The sequence below is a fragment of the Schistocerca americana genome, chromosome X (assembly GCF_021461395.2).
Source record: "Schistocerca americana isolate TAMUIC-IGC-003095 chromosome X, iqSchAmer2.1, whole genome shotgun sequence".
Lineage (NCBI taxonomy): Eukaryota > Metazoa > Arthropoda > Insecta > Orthoptera > Acrididae > Schistocerca > Schistocerca americana.
The window spans coordinates 399,100,364-399,116,999 of record NC_060130.1 but is presented as its reverse complement, the minus strand read 5'-3'; positions in this window follow the sequence as shown (position 1 = coordinate 399,116,999).

Sequence of the window (16,636 nt, the reverse complement as noted above, 5' to 3'; positions counted from 1 at the left end):
GACATGCCCTCCATATCAGCATACAGTGAAACCTATCTGTCAAACAAGGCGTTCGGTCGGTACCGTTGGATCTACCAAGGCCTGTTCGGACGGAGTTTGAGTATGTTTGAGAGATATACACGTGAAGTCAAAAAACGACGAACCACGAAGGAGTTATGCAAATTGGCCACAAACTGATATTCATACAGGTATGGACGGAAAATACCAAATTGTAAATTTTGGAGGCCAGTGGATGAATGTGTGACGTTGCAGCTCAGTTTCACCCTATAGCTGGCAAAGGTAGTAAGCAGAGGTTATGTCGATATCAGGGAATACAGCTTGACGAATGTCTTTTCATGTAATCATTTGGACAGAAACTACGTCTCGGAGACAGGCGCGTGAACAATATATACAGATACGTTAGAGAAAGAACGTGTAGTTGGGCTTAAAGAAGCTGGTTGGAGTAGCGGGCGAATCACTCGACATTTGAATTGGAGCGATGTCACTATTCGATGATGTTGGCAGGAATGGCCGAACTAACGACAAGAAGGAAGCAGTCGACCGAGAGTGACTACAGAATGTAAGGGCTGATCAGCCACCAGAGAGGCACCAAGAGCTCCGGATTCATCATTATCATCACGTGCACCTCTGCGCTGACTACCATTGACCACTGTACACCAACAAGCCGTTTTGCAGTGCTGTGGAGCACATTCGCTTTGGAATCCTATTGACCATAGTAGAATTGGCTTCAGTGACGAGTCCTGCTTCAAAATGAGCTTCGATGACCAGACAGGCACCCCAGACGACGATGGAAACCAACATGATGGTCACCCGCCATAGGGCCCTTCAACGAGGAGTGATAGTTTTGGTGCAATTTCATTTCATAATAGGACCATTTGGTTATCACCAGCGCCACCGTTGCAGCACAGTAGTACATCGACTATATTATACGCCCTGTTTTGCTGACCTTCATAGCAAGCTATCCTGGGCTTACATTACACCAAGATAATACCCACTTGCAAAAGGTGAGAGTTTACACTGCTTGTATTCGTGCTTATCAAACCCTACCTAGACGAGCAAGGTCGCCGGATATCTCCCAAACTGCAAATATTTGGAGCGTTATGGACAGGACCCTCAACCAGCATGCCGTTTTGACGATCTAACGCGCCAGTTGTACGGAATTTGGCATAATATCTCTCAGGAGACATCCAAGAACTCTGTTAGTCAATGACAAGCCGAATAATTTATTGCCTTAGGGTGAGATGTGGACCTAGACGTAGCTCAATTTGAGAAGTCCTCTGTTGAATAACTCATTGAACTTTTCTAAAACTGTAATCATTTTTTTGCTTGTACATGTACAGTCGTGCTCAAAAGTATCCGAATGACCTGAATTCCATTTCGGCTGATTCGCATGCAACCCACCTAACGCAGCTGTCTAGCAGGTCCTCTAATCGCTCCTCGGTACAGTCGTTTGACTATTGAAAATGGTTCCAACAAGTCTCTACTAGAGAACACTGCTCCGTATCGCAATAACTCAAGATGTGAAGTTATACCACGATACTACAAATATCAGGGAATACCCTATCGCAGATAAGACTGTCCTTAAGGCTTGTAAGCTCACATTTATTACAATAAATGACATATCTGAAACGTTACCACTCGCATTATTACGTCGGATAGGTAATGCACGTAGTAAGTTCGTCGTGTTCATGATTTCCTCTTCAAAGTAACATACTGTACTTATTATTTAATAATAATGACATTAAAAATTTAAGTTATTCACGAACAGCTAGTTCAGAATATGTATGACCTTCAACTGACACGACGAATCACTTCGTTCTGCATATGGATTCAAAGCCAGGTCATGCAGACTAAGCAAAGATTTCGTGACTGACGGAAACTAACAGTCATTCCTGACTATGCATACAGAGAGTGATATACCCCGATTTTAGACAGTATCAGTTAGCAAATATCAACTTTAAATTATATAACGTAAAATTTTTAACGGACAGGAATTCCTACCCAGCATCTATTGTCCTTGTTAACGAACTACTAGAGATGTTAAATATTGCTTCTTCGCAAGTAACTTACTTCAATTGCCTTGAGTTAAAGCTTTGTGTTGGACGGGGATTCCAACCCAGAACCTAATCAGATTGTTATCGAAGCACAATCAACTGTGCATATCGAATTTTCTCGGCAGTAACTAGATGTTTTAACTGAAATTACGAGACGAAACATTAATTTTTGCCTTCCCAGGATTCCAACCCGACATCTATCGCTGTTATGTTCTAGAGAAAACGAACGTTAAATATGGGTTTGTTACACCAGCAGCGACGTGTGAGCATGTTTGAACTAAAATTTATATGACAAAGAGTTCAGTGCTGACTGGAAATCGAACGCCACACATATCGTTGTTAACTACACACAGAGAGATGTCTTCTACAAAAATTTTCTCCACCAGCATCCTTGAACTTACAGTGATCTCGCAAATAGCTCTGTGTCTCGCTGGGAGTCAAAAACGTCAGATATCGTTAGTGTTGACGACGAATGAACATATATTAAAAATCAAAATTATTATCCACTAGCAGATAGGTGTCCTCATGCTGGAGCTTGGTAATACATAATGAAAACTTTAGTGGTTGGCCAGGATTTGAACCCATTCACGCGCAATATGTGGAGATGTTGAAGAATCTGCAGTTTTGAACAAACAGCAAACTGTAGTCGAGCTGTATTGTCACGAAGGGATCACATTCCGCGTTAACAGCGGTCTGAGTTGCATTCCCAGTTCAGAACCAATTTCATCGACATACAGAAGCTCAAATAGAAGATCGAATAAGTGTCCTGTGACCTAAATAGCGTTAGTTTTGTCCCTAGAAATAAATAACTAGTATAATAAAGGTTACTGGTGATAGAGTTTCTACATGTCGCCACTCCTGACTTTATTGTGGTTCAACCTAACGTCTACTTGGTAGAGAAGGAATATCATGACTAATGCGAATTTCAGACCACAATGCCATTACACCTTCTTCACTTGGCGTAGCCAGAAGAGAATAGAATCTGTCTCTCCGTATCAAAAATCATCAGCAGAAGATAGAATCGAACCCAGACCATAAGTATATGAAACCATTATCAATCCAACAGACTACCGAATCCTCTGCTCATAACGCCTCTGCGACACAATGGATAAGAATACTGACACACAGGCTCCCTGTAGTGGTTTGCAGCATGTTCAGTAGATTCATTTACTTGGTTGATCGAATCGCCATGAACTAGCTGCCTCAGTTACCCAGTGCATACATTCGACTCTGTTTTGTAATCACCGAAATAAAATCACGTAAATGCCACCCACACAGAACTGCCAACAGTGTAGGATGCAGGAATTTAAATAGGAAGTGTTCCTTTCCACTTGAGCTACTCTATTGCGCTATCTGTTTGTTGAAAAGGTCGTGCAGTGCCAAAGAAAAACCGTAACTATCTGTCTCTCAAAAGTCTAGATCCGGTCATATGCATTATCTCACAGCACTATGGAATGCGGAAGTTCTGAACGAGTTGTTACTGACTTCTGGAGGTACTGTACCTACGTATCAGGTAGTGTCGTAATGGTAAGCGTTGTGCACCGGAAATAACATGTCGCGAGTACAAGAACATTCACTGCTACATTTTTTAAAACGCAGTTCTGCTGTCTGCTGAAGTTATCAATGTAATGGAACTTTGAACATAGTTTCCTTCACTTCTCAAGCGAAAATAGTCGCATGTGGAAAAAGGGCTAACATCAGCGACATTTTGTTCTTTTCATGTTTAATAGACGGCCTGGCTGCAGATGCATCTCGAAACTTTTGCATTATGTATGGGGAGAGCGCATCGTGCCAAAATACATCAGATAAGTATTTTCTACATTAGATGTCATGTGGGAGTGGCATTTTATTCTTCTACAAATCTTGTTTGACAGCTTTCACTCAGAACTAGTTTTCTACATGCATGTAATCAATAAACTGGATGTGCATTGTCAGACTGTTATAGATAATATCAGAGAATTCGCATGTGTCGTTGATGATTAATTTCTCTCTCATGTTTACTAGTGTTTTAACGACACTAAAAAAACCTTACGAATGTTATGCATTGTACTACAAAAAATGAAATATAACTACCTATGATAACCTTACGACGAAAGTCTGTTTTAATAAAACTGAGTATCTGTACACAAGTGTGCCTCTATTGGTAAGAATTAGAAAAACACTACTCACTTAGATTTCGACTGAGTCTGTGCTTAATTGGTATGCTGTATCATACTCAAGAGGTATGCAAATGTGGCATTTCAAAAATAAAGTTATGTATTCCTAGAAACCCAAAATTTGCTTCTCAGCAGCGGAAAGAGGCGTTACCTGTAGTGCAGCATTGTAAGTTTTTCACCATTGCACTATGAACCGAAAGCATTTTCTTACGATTTCCTTATCTATGTTTGATCTGATTGCTTGTAGTTCTTTGACAGAAGGGATAAAAACGCTGCTGTCAGCGTTACTGGAACCGCGAACAATAACAGACGCATCTTCACAGGTTAGCACACAACCACAGAGCTAGCGAAGTATGTATTTTGTATTCGTCTTAAGAGGCCAATAATGGCTAAAACTCGAAAACTTCTATTTAAAGGACGAGATTAGTTGCGATTTCCGCTTGCAACGACTTTCCTGGGCCGAAAACCGTAAATTTACAATCATTTGTTACACTTCAATCGATAATAACTCAGATTATTCAATGGAAATGACCAAAAAAAATCAATTGAACTTTGAGGCTTAATTCCGTGCACACCAGGAAGTAACTCGTCGCTCACAGAGTTGCCAAACATTAATGGTTCAAATGGCTCTGAGCACTATGAGACATCTCAGGTCATCAGTCCCCTAGAACTTAGAACTACGTAAACCTAACTAACCTAAGGACATCACACACATCCATGCCCGAGGCAGGATTCGAACCTGCGACCGTAGTGGTCGCGCGGTTCCAGACTGAAGCGGCTACGACCGCTAGGCCACACCGGCCGGCGCCAAACATTAATCTTTCATTCAAATGACACGTTCCACATGATTACAAAATGTCGTGTTCATGATCTATGGAACAAGTATTAATCTAATCTAATCTAATCTAATCCAATCTAATCATATCATATTGCTAACTAGCCATGAAGTGTCATGAATTACCGAAATTTTCGCCAATCTAAACTTGAAAAAAAAAGACAGTTTTTGTAATAAACTGGGATTCCTATGAAGACTCTACTGTCCCTGTTAACTAACCACGAAAGATGTCTGATATACCTCCATTCAGAAGTAACAATGTGTGCTTACATTTAAAGATGAAGCGCATGATGTGAAGTTCCGTGACAGAGACACGAACCCAACACGTAATCGGATTGTTAACTAAGTAAAATCAAATGTTACTTATCGGTTTTTCTTACCAACTGCTAGGTGTTTGAATCTAAAATAAGGATACAGATGTTTGTGCCTGAGCGACAATCCAACCGCACAGCTACCGTCCTTCTTTGTCATCCACGAATATAGCTTAAGTATCAATTGCTTCCTTACCAACAGTAACATGTGTGCGTGTTTGACCAGAAATAACGATACCTATTGCGATTGTTGGCAACACATAAACAGACATTAAAAATGCACGTTAATTTTTACTAGCAGGCCGGTGTGCATGTGATACGGCTTGAAATGAAATTATGAATATTTTTTTACTGGGTCAGGGTTCGGACCGACATACTTACCTTTGGAGGAGACCTAGAGAAGATTGTAAAAAGGAAAGAAATGATTGAACTATACTGTTCCAAGAGATTCAGATCCTTGAAAGAGGAGATAAGAATTACACTCCTGGAAATTGAAATAAGAACACCGTGAATTCATTGTCCCAGGAAGGGGAAACTTTATTGACACATTCCTGGGGTCAGATACATCACATGATCACACTGACAGAACCACAGGCACATAGACACAGGCAACAGAGCATGCACAATGTCGGCACTAGTACAGTGTATATCCACCTTTCGCAGCAATGCAGGCTGCTATTCTCCCATGGAGACGATCGTAGAGATGCTGGATGTAGTCCTGTGGAACGGCTTGCCATGCCATTTCCACCTGGCGCCTCAGTTGGACCAGCGGTCGTGCTGGACGTGCAGACCGCGTGAGACGACGCTTCATCCAGTCCCAAACATGTTCAATGGGGGACAGATCCGGAGATCTTGCTGGCCAGGGTAGTTGACTTACACCTTCTAGAGCACGTTGGGTGGCACGGGATACATGCGGACGTGCATTGTCCTGTTGGAACAGCAAGTTCCCTTGCCGGTCTAGGAATGGTAGAACGATGGGTTCGATGATGGTTTGGATGTACCGTGCACTATTCAGTGTCCCCTCGACGATCACCAGTGGTGTACGGCCAGTGTAGGAGATCGCTCCCCACACCATGATGCCGGGTGTTGGCCCTGTGTGCCTCGGTCGTATGCAGTCCTGATTGTGGCGCTCACCTGCACGGCGCCAAACACGCATACGACCATCATTGGCACCAAGGCAGAAGCGACTCTCATCGCTGAAGACGACACGTCTCTATTCGTCCCTCCATTCACGCTTGTCGCGACACCACTGGAGGCGGGCTGCACGATGTTGGGGCGTGAGCGGAAGACGGCCTAACGGTGTGCGGGACCGTAGCCCAGCTTCATGGAGACGGTTGCGAATGGTCCTCGCCGATACCCCAGGAGCAACAGTGTCCCTAATTTGCTGGGAAGTTGCGGTGCGGTCCCCTACGGCACTGCGTAGGATCCTACGGTCTTGGCGTGCATCCGTGCGTCGCTGCGGTCCGGTCCCAGGTCGACGGGCACGTGCACCTTCCGCCGACCACTGGCGACAACATCGATGTACTGTGGAGACCTCACGCCCCACGTGTTGAGCAATTCGGCGGTACGTCCACCCGGTCTCCCGCGTGCCCACTATACGCCCTCGCTCAAAGTCCGTCAACTGCACATACGGTTCACGTCCACGCTGTCGCGGCATGCTACCAGTGTTAAAGATTGCGATGGAGCTCCGTATGCCACGGCAAACTGGCTGACACTGACGGCGGCGGTGCACAAATGCTGCGCAGCTAGCGCCGTTCGACGGCCAACACCGCGGTTCCTGGTGTGTCCGCTGTGCCGTGCGTGTGATCATTGCTTGTACAGCCCTCTCGCAGTGTCCGGAGCAAGTATGGTGGGTCTGACACACCGGTGTCAATGTGTTCTTTTTTCCATTTCCAGGCGTGTAGAATCACAGTCCAGCACCATATATTTCAACGACTCTAGTTCAATCAAGTACAAGTAAAATAAGAGCTCTGTTCCTTTAAATCGCTACCGGTTCACCAAATAAAATAAAATTTTCTAATGCAAGTAAGTTCACTGGCGACAGTATTTCAGTTTACCATGACTTTCGCCTATGTTGCGTATCTTATGCCGAGTTAATGACACTTATTTTGTTATTTTTGCAGAAGCCTTTGCTTTTATTTATAGCTTCTCAGAGCGTATCCATTCTTATTCGTAGCCCATGTACTGCCTCATCTACAGAACGGTATCTTTCAATAATTGCGGAAGCAAATCTGTTACGAAATGTGAGTACTTGTTGTTATTTAGGGCCCCATCAATAAAACATGGGCAGATGATGCGACTTTTAAACGCTCCTACAACACGCTGACAGACAAACGTTGTTGTTTATTGACATCACTCAAAAGGTGTGAATTTTTAAGTAACCAGTAGTGCATATTGAGAAAACTGTTTTGCCCGTGGTTTGCAAATTAAAATATAATGCTGCACAGAAACGTACATTCCTTTGCATTTATTGTAAATATAAATCAGAGAACTGTAATCGACTCTGAAATTTATTGAAAATGTTGATGGAAAGGATGAAATTAGTTGGAATTTTGTATTAGCAGATCATTTTTTTGATGATCTCACTCACGCATTCATTTGATATGTGGACTGTGTGTTATAAAGATTCCATGGAGCTGTTTCGCTTAAAAAATGCACGGTGGTCGGGAAATAAGTTTCAGGAGGAAACCAAGCGAAGGAGTGTCGGAAATTAGGATACTCCATATTTTCACTCTACTTGGTCAAGGTCACTTCTTAATTAATGGCGTCGAGAGGATGTAGTATCTCGTTTCCTGTTTGTATTTGCCAGGTAGAGCCGAAAGGAACCCCACTCGGCTGCTTGCTTTGACAAGTGACTGTTCCGGCCACAGGCAGTTTTAGTAGAGCGATTATTTTGAAGTTAATTATTGAAAAATCAAGGATTGGAAGAGGAAGTTCCATCTGAAAATTATATAAACTTTTTGTTGGCGTCTTTCTGTACACATCAAAAGGACAACCTGATTACAGGGGACAACAGCCCCATTAGAGAACATTCAGATATGCCAGACGCTATTTCGCTTCCAAGGATGCCTTCCCATTAATAGTATCATACTGTGTTCTCTTTGCTAGGAAGTCTTCAGTACAATCGCGTATCTCCTCAGATTTTTTCGAATACAAATATTTAGTTTACTAGGTGAACTTTAGGAACTGTATCGGAGGTTTTCTGGATGTCAATAAATCTGAGCCTGGCTGTCTACCACCATGAGGATACCAAGAGCGAACAGAGTAATCAGGCTTCCACACGATCATAAACCATGTTACATGCACAAGATATTTCTCATTACGTGGTCACCGTTAATATCTCATAAGCGGTTGAAGTTATGGAAAATATTCTTTCGACTAGAGGTAGTATTGAAAGAAGCGCTATGCTACTACATGATTAATAACGTTAATATTTGAAGCATAGAGAAATACAACCAAATATTGTTCGTTAATGATACCGAGTATTAGTTTTGACACTATGCGATTGCATTTGGAGGGGATATTACAGAAATATATTTGTTAAAAATACTTTGCCATTTTTTTACCAAGAAAATCAGAATAAATGCAAAGTGAAGGTGGAATCAATTTTCTACCTCGTTATCCGACGTTTATATGACAATGGAGGTGAATGTGTACTTTGTGACCATTTGTAACATACGTTGTATCATTAAATTAAATTCTTATAGAGTTATCTAATGCTGTCGGAAATAACATCTTGCACTTAAAGAGATGATGTTTTATTCTGCATCTAAACAGGTTAGTAGATGCCGAGTGTCAATCACATAAGAACATATTCAGTCCATCAATACTCTTAATTTCGGACAGTTTTTGTAATTTACTTCAGAATAACAGCAGAATTCTTTTCTTTTTTCAAAAAATAACACAGTTTTCTTTATTCCATCCATTTTACAATGGGAATATCTCTACTGACATCTACGTCGACTGGTCATTTAAGTAAAACCTTAGACAGTTCTTTGACGTGTGTCTCCTACTGCAGGATGATGATAAGAGTTCTAACAGTTTCATCAGAGATCAGATGATGAATTTGTAGATACTGACTGCGGAATGTAGTCAGAGAATACGTTGTAGTGTCAGGAAGAAGAGAGTATGAGTAGGCATGTATCCCTAATCTCCCACAGCTTTTGTAATTTACTTCATAATAATGCCAGGATTTCTTTCTTCAAAAAATAACAGAGCTGATTTCTTACTCCATCCACTTATCAATGGGAATATTTTCACTAACGTCGACGTTGATGGGTCGTTACAGCATTACCTTAGATCGTTCTCTGGCGTGTGTCTCCTGATGATGAGAGTACAAACAAAGTTATCTGAGATCAGGTGGTGAATCTATAAATACTAACTGTGGAATGTAGCCAGAGAATGTACTGTAGGGAGAAGAGAGTATCAGTATGTAAACTCTTTTTGTGTAACCTTAATATTGCTATTATTAATAATTTGTAGTTCCTGCAAGTTTGTGGACGTTGTATCGTCAAGGTCTAAAAGTATTCTGATGCCTGTCAATGAAATTTCATTTTCATTCGGATGATCTGCCTGCACTGCTTTCTGCCACAATTTTCTGTTCACGACACTCTTGGCGAGAGGCCATGACGATCAGAGATTACACTGACCGTGCTTCTCGTTAGGTCAGACGAAGTGATTTCCAAGCCACGTGTGAAACAGAATCATTACAAAAATAAGTTCAAAATGGCTCTGAGCACTATGGGACTTAACATCTATGGTCATCAGTCCCCTAGAACTTAGAACTACTTAAGCCTAACTAACCTAAAGACATCACACAACACCCAGCCATCACGAGGCAGAGGAAATCCCTGACCCCGCCGGGAATCGAACCCGGGAACCCGGGCGTGGGAAGCGAGAACGCTACCGCACGACCACGAGATGTGGGCTACAAAAATTGTAACTTGGTAACAATTGGAGCACCTAAAAAAAGAATATTAAAAAAAGACAAAAATACCAACAAAACAAACATATTAATACCAACGTGATAACGTATTTAAAAGGGATGATAGTGTAAGAAATATGTAGCGTTTACCAAAACAAAAAAAGGAGCATGTCAACAGAAAGGTGACGAAAATGGCAATGCTTGGTAAATCCGCATTCAGACAGCGGCAAATAATAATCAGAAACAGACAAGGAAACCCGTAAGCACAAGAACTCCACTTCATTATTTTAATAAAAGAATTGTATTTGAATCCCTAATAGGACAAACTATAAACAACATCTATTTCCGAAATGAAACGTAATGCTTATGCTGACGGCGAAAGGTATTTAAGATAGTATCACCGTGAATGTAGCACAAGTATTTCGAGTAAGATGAAATCTGAATCTCCGTCTTATGGAAGATGTGCCGACTATTTTACAACCGGGATACTTTAAACCTGCTACTCCTATGTCCATACAGCCCAAACAGGCTGCATCATCTCGGTTTATGACTTTCGGCGACCTTAGGTCGGCCATCCGAAGAGAGGTAAGAGATGTGCACGGTTTCTACCGCAAGGAAAACCTCCAACACTCACCTGCAAACTGAATAACATTATGCTTATCCATATTACACAAAATCTGTCGGATATAATTGGTATTACTGTCATTAACATTAACAAATCAGTTTAATTCCCTAAAATGAAATGAATCGAATCAGTGGGGACGAAATTAACAAAATGAGATGGTGTGATATGATATCGGTGACACTCTTTCAGAAATGCTGAAACTCCATTGTAGTGAATACGAATGCATGTACAATTCATTACTTACGTCCTCAATAATTCCATTTACGCATTACAGAGATTTCAATGGAAGTGGTGTAGGCTGAAGAAAAATTTGCACCCTTGGCCTTCACAGAGCGATTCCTTGTCAATTAGCAATACAAAAATGTCCCTAACAAAATTCCTTCCCTGGAATGTTTTTGGTACAAAATGGAAATCATAGAACGGTAATTTGCCAAAACTGTAATCCCATTATTTAGGAATCTTAATTCAATACATTGTATGAACATTATTTACTCAGTGCAATGCGTAGATCTCTACGTGAGAGTATTCGACATAGAGAATTCGATTCCAGGTCTAGGTTCAATTTTTCTTTTTTTTATGATGGAGCTTACCTATCTTACAACTTCTGTATTTTTTATAGGAAACATAAAAGGTATTAATCGGGCAGAAGCAAAAATTACCTGTCTTAGGGCAGAAATAACTACTCTTGCACCTCAAAAACATATCACGGGCATATGCGAAATTTTCTTAACGTTTTGTCCAGCTAGCACTAAGCCAACTCAAAACAAGGTCAGCGCACCGTGTAGCAGTCAGAATAAAGAATCTGCGGAGAGCCGATGCTGCAAACAGTTTCCAACATTTCATCCAGTGATGTGAAGTCTTCGGTACTTCTTCCCTACAACCATGAGGGTCCCGACTCTTACATTTACACTGCTAATCAATGTGGCGATGTTAAACATAGTTACCACACTCAGTAGGAGCTATTAGATGTAATACATCAGCAACCTTCTAAAACATTATAAATTCGCTACTAGCGACAACATGCCTTTTACGAAACATTCAGAGTTCAGAGCAGACACTCGAAGCGACCTCCGTAGGCTGCTGGATCATGTTTCTCTCTGAACTCTTCGGAAAATGGTTGCATGTACAGTTGCTAGAGCAGCAGAGACATGCACTTCTATTTCTTCATCAGCGGAATATTTTAAACGTGATCCTCACGTGCCTCCAGGGGTAAAAATCGGAGGTATTTCGATTAGGTGATCGTGAAGACTATATATCTGATCCTCCAAGACCGATCAGTTTCTCGTAGAAGGATCTGCTTAAATAACGTCGCAAATTTCTTCCAAAGTGTGCAGGTGCACCATAATGTTGAAAACACAACCTCAGCCAAACGTTGTTTTAGCCTAATACAGGGCTATTCAAAAAGAAGGAACCGGATTCAAACATTTATTGCTTCCAAACTACAAAAGACAGAAACTCAATTCCAACGTTCCTGGAAAGAGAGATATTTAAATTTTTATGCATTTAATGTGAGCACCACGTGTTACACGACAAATACCAAAACGATCGTTCATTTTCTGACCCACACGAACCAGCTGGTTATCGAATTCACAGTTTTACAGCTTCAACATGAGATGTAGCAGACTTTCAAGAGTGTCACAAATAAGGGGGATAAAAACGCGGTCTATTAAGTAATCCCATAGATAAAAGTCACAAGGTGTGAGGTCTGGACGTTGGATTGGAAGAGGAGGAGCAGAAGATGAAGTTCATCGCCAGTGGCCTTCAAGGTCTCCAGACCTCACACCTTGTGACTTATGTGTGGGGTTACGTAAAATAATGGGTTTTTGTCGCCCCTGTGGCTGAAACCCTTGAAAGTCTGCGACGTCGCATTGTTGAGGCTGTGAATCCGATAACAAGAGACCAGGTGCTTCGTGTGTGTCAGGAAATGAGCCACGGTTTTCATATTTGTCGTGTAACACATGGAGCTCACACTGAATGCATAAATACTTGAAATTTTCCCTTTACGGGAACGTTGGAATTGTGCTTTTATCTTTTATACTTTGGAAGCAATAAATTTTTTGAATCTGTTCCTTCTTTTTGAATAGCGCCGTTGCTGGTGAGAAGTGCTTGCATGATCGCTTCGTGTAATCAACTGGTCTGGCAAGAACTCAAAACTATTTCAATATTCCGGCTCATATGTTGGCGTTAAAGCGGACCGTATAGCCACAGTCTGGAAAGACATGCAGATTAACTTCTCTTCAGTGCGGGGCGTTGTGCATCTGGAAGATATCTTTGGGTGTGTACACTGCTTCATCAGGCGATATTGTAATGCTAACAAAGTCGTCGTAGGCTTCCTGTCGTTGCAGCCATTCACAAAACGGCCTCCACGGAAGAGAATCTTCATGATAGTTATGTTACGGTAACGAATAATGATAGAGGTGCTACCCTTCGCCGTTCACCACCTGAACGACGATGGACTGCGAGATATGCAGCTGCCTTAGTACGTCGCGTATTTTTTCTGGGGTTCTTGGTGTATAACTACAAGAACGGCTTCTTCATTAAAAGTAGTGTGACCTGTCTGTGGACAACTTGTATCCAAGATGGTCGAAGGAAAGAACCTGTCTGTCGGAGGCAGAATTCCAGACGACGAAACACATTTTTGTCTCGATATCATCGGCTAGAATACTTAGCAGCATATTCAAGAGCTGTAACACAAGCTATGCTACCAGATGCACTAAGGACCCAAAGCATGTCGACATATTCGGAATTTGTGAATGACATACGACTGATTGTACTGTGTTACGAGAAACATGAGGAGAGAGCACGGCATGTGCCTGACTGTAGAGTGGAGACGTCAAATAGACCTTTAGGTGTGTGTGTTTGCGAGTGTGTGTGTGTGTGTGTGTGTGTGTGTGAATTTCCAAGGGACCAAACTGCTGAGGTTATCGGTCCTTAGACTTACACACTACTTAAACTAACTTATACTAAGAACAACACACGCTCATGCCCGAGGGACGACTCGAACCTCCGGCGGGAGGGGCCGCGCAGTCAGTGACATGGCGCCTCTTACCGCGCGGCCACTCCGCGCGGCTGACCTTTAGGTCGCAGCCCATTCCACGACTAAGTACACGATGTCAAAATTTTCAGGACCCATTCGGAGTGCTTTTGGACAAGGATGATATATAATTTATTTATTTTATATAGCGTATGGCTGTATCACGAATAAATAATGTTGCAATTATCTCAAACTGCAAACTAATATCCAGGCCACGAATACAGTCTTGTTACTATAGCATAGCGTAGTGACTTCTATCTGGCAAATGCGGACCAGAAGGAACTAGCTTCGCGTCCGAACATTTCTCGCTGTACAGTTAATGATTCGCAAATGGAGTCGCATATTACGATTTCAACCACGATGTCAACAATTCGCTGCTGCGTGTGCGATTCAAGGCTCTAGAAAAACTGCTTTTGCTCTGCATTATTCAACTCAACACGTGAACAGTAGACGTAATTTCTCTATCTTTTCACCGAAGTAAATATTAACAATAATAATAATTATTATTTTTACTATTATAAAAATAATGGATAGAGAAGTATACTAAATGGTATGCAGTATTCAGACTGAACGCGACGAGAAATAATTAAGTGTAACATGATGATGATAATAAAATTGTAATTGAGTATCGTAATTATGAGGGCATGCTAAAAAGTAATGCTTCCGAATTTTTTATTCTGTTCTCAATATCAGTTGAGGTTTTACGTAACTTACGTATTGCTCTCTCGACTTTCCCTCTTCGCTGACTCCTGTTGTAACTCTCCGCGCTAGAGGGCTCCAAATTGTAGCGTGCAAGATGACAGTGTGTACCGTAATGACACTGAAGAGCCAAAGAAACTGGTACACCTACCTACTATCGTGTAGGGCCCTCGCGAGCACGCAGGTGCCGCAACACGATGTGGCATGGACTCCACTAATGTCTGAAGGAGTGCTGCAGGGAACTAACACCATGAATCCTGCAGGGCTGTCCATAAATCGTAAGAGTACGAGGGGTTGGAACAGCACGTTGCAAGGCATCCCAGATATGCTCAATAATGTTCATGTCTGGCGAGCCTGGCGGCCAGCGGAAGTGTTTAAACTCAAAAGAGTGTTCCTGGAGCCACTCTGTAGCTATTCTGGAAGTTTGGGGTGTGGCATTGTCCTGGTGGAATTGCCCAAGTCCGTCGGAACGCAGAATGGACATGAATGGATGCAGGTAGTGAGACAGCATGCTTACGTACGTGTCACCTATTAGAGTCGTATCTAGACGTATCAAGGGTCCCATATCATCCCAACTGCACACGCCCCACTCCATCACAGAGCGTCCACCAACTTGAACAGTCCCGTGCATCTTGGATTCATGAGTTTGTCTCTATACCCGTACATGCCCATCCGCTCGATACAATTTGAAAAGAGACTCGTCTGACCAGGCAGCATGTTCCCAGTCATCAACAGTCCAATGTCGGTGCTGAGTGGCTCAGGCGAGGCGTAAAGCCCATACCGATGATGTTTCGTTGAATGGTTTGCACGATGACGCTTGTTGATGGCCCAGCATTGACATTTGCAGCAATTTGCTGAAGGATTGCATTTCTGTCACGTTGAACGATTTTCTTCAGTCGTCGTTGGTCCCGTTCTTACAGAATATTTTTCAGCCAAAAGCGATGTCGGAGATTTGATGTTTTACCGGATTCCTGATATTCATGGTACACTCGTGAAAAGGTCGGACGGGAAAATCCCCATATCATCGCTACCTCGGAGAAGCTGTGGCACAGCATTCGTGCGCCTACTGTAACATCATGCTGAAACTTACCAAAATCTTGGTAACCTACCACTGCAGGAGCAGTAACCGACCTAACAACTGCTCCAGACAATTGATGTCTTATATAGGCGTTGCCCACCGCAGCGCGGTATTCTACCTTTTTACATATCTCTGTATTTGAATACGCATTCCTAAACCAGTTTCTTTGGCGCTTCAGTATATATCGATGTTTGAGAAACAGCGTTCCGTAATCGAGTTTTTCATCGCAGAAAACGTTCCTCCAACTGAAACCCTTTTCCGTCACCGTGAGCATACTAGACTACACACGAAAGCTGCACCTGCAACAATCCGAAACATTGGGTTCACTATCATCCATCATCGTTCATACAGTCCCGACTTGGCCACATCCCATTTCCATCCGTTTCCAGAAATTAAGTAACACCTTCGAGGACTTTACTTTAATAGTGGCGAAGCGGTGCAAATGGAGGTGAGATCGTGACTCCGTCAAAGAAGTCAAACATTCTACACTGACGGTATCAGCAAACTTGTCTCTCGTTGGGAGAAATTTGTTCGTCGCTAGGGTGACTTGTGAAATAATTATGTGGATATGAAGGGTAAAGGTTTACAATGTTAATAACATTTGTTTTAATTAAAAAATTACGGTTTTCGCACACAAAATCCGGAGGCATTACTTCCCAGCAAGCTCTCATAAATGTGAAGCCGGTTTCTACCCCTAATGGTGGCGCAGCGTCGTGACCATGTACTGACATGAAAGTGGCAAGTACGACATTTGATATTTATCGATGTAAGCATTGGTAGGAGAGCGTATCAGAAACAGGTTTCGAATGTAGTATCACTTAGATGACATGACTATGTGATTTGCATGGTTTAAGGGGAACTACATAAGAGAAGTATGAATTCAGTACTAGACGAGGAATAACAAATTTTTTCTGTGTAAC